Below are 3,265 nucleotides of genomic sequence, written 5' to 3'. Positions count from 1 at the left end.
ACAGACACCTCTCAGCATTAGCTAGCATAGCACATACCTAAGGTCCATGGGGCTGGGGTCCATGCTGTGGCAGATGGGAGGGAGGAAAGGGGCAATTACTGCTTGAGCAGTGAGCAGCAAGGTGGAGGGTAGGGCAGGGGAAAGCCAGGCAGACCCTGCTGTGCCTGCAGTCTCTGCCAGAGCTCTGGCCAGGAAGCAGGGGGGGGGTAGTCCTGTTGTGGAGCAGAGAGCCTTGCCCAGCTCAAGAGCACGTTGCGATGCTGGGGGAGTCTGGTTTAACTTAAACCAGCAAGAGGTCTGGGACAGACATTACATAAATCGGCTTGAGCCAAATCAATTAAGTCTGATACTACATTCCACCAGATTTATCTCCACCTGGTTTCAGCCAGTGTCAAGCTGGCTTATGTACACTAAGCATCTGTTCTATTACAAGTTTAAATCAGTTTCTGATCACTTAAACCAGTTTATGTGTAATGTCTGTCCCTAGCCAAGAGCTTCATACTAAGGTGAGATTTGCCTCTTACAGGAAAATTGCAGAGATTTTCTATACTGCTGTTGGTTTGCTAAGACAGGAAGTCATTCCTGTGCACAAAGCCTATGAAAATGAGTCCTACTTATAGAGGGCATAATGGAGACTTGAAGGATTTGCATGCCTTGTTCTGAATTTCACCCTAATGCCTGAATCCTATGTAAAAACTTTGCACTGGCATAATTCCAGTGTAGGTTCAGTTCTGATTCTCACTACTTAGCACTTTTACTTGATTGGCATTTAGGGGTTTGAGTCACTTGAGTAGGTGCTAGTCAGTGAAACTGTGGGTTGAAAAAAGCTCAGGACTGCTCTCTTCAAGGAAGTTACTGTCAATTTATCCTGCTATCATGGAGAGCTCATAGTGCTGAGCAGCCTCAGTTCTCAGTGACTTAAACAGAACTATGCAGGGCTGGCCCTAGTTATTTAGCCAACAGATGGCATAAATGCTAATAAGTGAAATACTACACTTACCTGTATAGTGTTTGTCTTTGTCTTTATGTAGTACAGTAACTTTTGAATTTAGGAACCGATTAATGGGGCAATTTCAATGAATGTTCTAGACATTGGTGGGCAGAGCCCAGCCCATGCTGGCAAAAGAGAAAAGCCTGATTTAGTGGAAAATTAGGCCTACAGAGGGTTAGTGCAGCAGGCAGAGTTATTGCTCTGCTGCCCCCTGCTGCTGGCTACTCATATCACAGAGGCAGCAGCCTTGTTGCATGGGAAGCTTGTAGTTTGGACTCTTATTAATTTTCACTCTTAACAAGGCTTCATCAGATGTGAAATGCTCTCTTGTATATTACGATTAGGTTAGATGCCTTGATCACAAAAATATGGACATGTACAATATAATTCTGATCCCTGCGTGAAGCTCCTAGATGCTGTTGAAAGATGAAGAATAAAGAAGAATAAAAACTCCTTCCTTGCCTTATAGCCATGCTGAAAAATCTCATATCTCATTCTTTCATAGACAAGCTGTACTTCCCAGATTTCAAACAGCACTTGTTTTATTAGTAATAATCTTTTTTCCTTCTTAAAAAGCTTTATAAAAAATAAATGTAAATCACCACTACTTCTTTAACTATTTGCAAACATTAGATAATTATTAATTAATATTCCTTTAAATGTTATTTCACTGCTCTGTGTCCATTCCTTTAAATATATACAAAAAACTAGAACTCTTGGTTCCAAAATGCTATCTTCTATTAGACAAACTGGGAAATTGCAAGAAAAATGCCCTTTTCTGCAAGCTTTCGGGATCAAAGTCCCTTTGTCAGGCTCTGGGGAGATGGTTCAAGATGGTCAAAAGTCTGCATAGGTAGGAAATAAATTTCATTTTTGCACAGAGGGAGCTGAAAATGGAAGACTGTCCCTCTGGGTCCATGAGAGTGTCTTTGTGAGCTGTGCTGAGTATCTCTTTGATGTGTAGATCAGGTAGAATTCTTTCCCTGGAGGTGTCAGATGGCAAGCAGGGAGGTAAAAAATCTTGCTGTTCTGCAATTAAGTTTAAAATCCAAAATCGGTTAAATTCGTCATCTTCCATTTTGCAGGGGTGTAAATGTTATTTCACTCTGTGTGTGTGTGTGTGTGTGTGTGTGTGTGTGTGTGTGTGTGTGTGAGAGAGAGAGAGAGAGAGAGAGAGAGAGACAGAGAGAAGCAATACACTGCTTAAAAATACATTTCTATTTCAATACATATTTGCTGAGAAAAAAAAAAGCACAGCATTACATACAAGCACAAAGACATCAATAATAAGCAAAATCAGAAGCTCCAGAAAGGAAGGAATTCCCTGTTCCCTTCATTGATGAAGAGAAGGAAGAAGTACCATGGACTGCACTCCCCCGCCCTTCCCCATGACACTGTTAGGGACACTTGGCTTACCATAACTCGAAATTGAATAATGGTGCGTAAATGGGCTCAGGCAACAAACTGCAACATTAAGGCAAACAGTTAATTTCCAAGTAACTAGAACTTTGGTTAAGGGCAAACTACTCTTGCCTCTCTACCCATAAGTATTGTGCCATGAGAAATAACAGAGACAAGAGCACTTTGGGGCAAGAAGTAGAATCTACTGAAGTCCTTGATTACTCAGTACCTTAACAAAAACTAAGCAAAAAACAAAGTTAATTAAAATTAAAACAGTTCCCATTTGGGTGAAGATAGATGTGCAAAGAGATACTTTGATTGCTGTTTCTCATAGATGCAAACAGCAAGTAGATGCCAGAAACAGTCCATATAGCTCTCAGGAAATTCAAAGGGAGCTAGAGACTACTGCTATGCTACTGGAACGGAGTGGAAAGAGGAAGGATATACAGTTGTACATCTGTTTTGTTACAGGGTTTTCTCCAATTTCCCAATGCCCCCTCCCCCAACCACCCTTGTTTGTAGGTAGTTTCAGAGAACTTATAGAGAAGGTCTGTATACTTGTAGTAGCCTTTAAAAAAATGGACCCACCTGAACAGAATGGGAAGGGCTGCCTGGCAGAGAGACAGCGTTTGTCCCAGTGGGGACACTGTAGGCTCTGAGAGCAAGTGAAGCTGTTTTGGAAGCAGCCCTGTTGGAAGTGGGAGTGATGTAACCCCAGCAAAGTTTTGAAATAGAGCCGTTAGCAAAACCCTGGGAAGGGCCCTGAGCTGGGATTGGCTGAGAGGCTTGGATAAAAGGGGGAGCAGTTTTCCCTGGTGGGAGGAACAAGAGAGAGAGGGAGAGGGGCTGAGGGACAGGCTGGAGAGTCAGGCG

General features: G+C 42.5%; 1 long non-coding RNA gene across 1 annotated transcript; it reads right to left on the bottom strand.

Annotated features, from left to right (window-relative positions):
* Positions 1–1,515: 1,515 nt before the first annotated feature.
* Positions 1,516–3,265, bottom strand: LOC132249981 (uncharacterized). The gene is made up of 2 exons (XR_009461544.1): positions 2,981–3,265; positions 1,516–2,020 (listed from the first exon to the last, which is right to left on the bottom strand). It is a non-coding gene; the product is annotated as an uncharacterized LOC132249981 (long non-coding RNA).

This window comes from Alligator mississippiensis, chromosome 4 (genome assembly GCF_030867095.1).
Source record: "Alligator mississippiensis isolate rAllMis1 chromosome 4, rAllMis1, whole genome shotgun sequence".
NCBI lineage: Eukaryota > Metazoa > Chordata > Crocodylia > Alligatoridae > Alligator > Alligator mississippiensis.
Note: the sequence above shows the minus strand (reverse complement) of the source record. Positions and strands in the feature narration are given on the sequence as shown.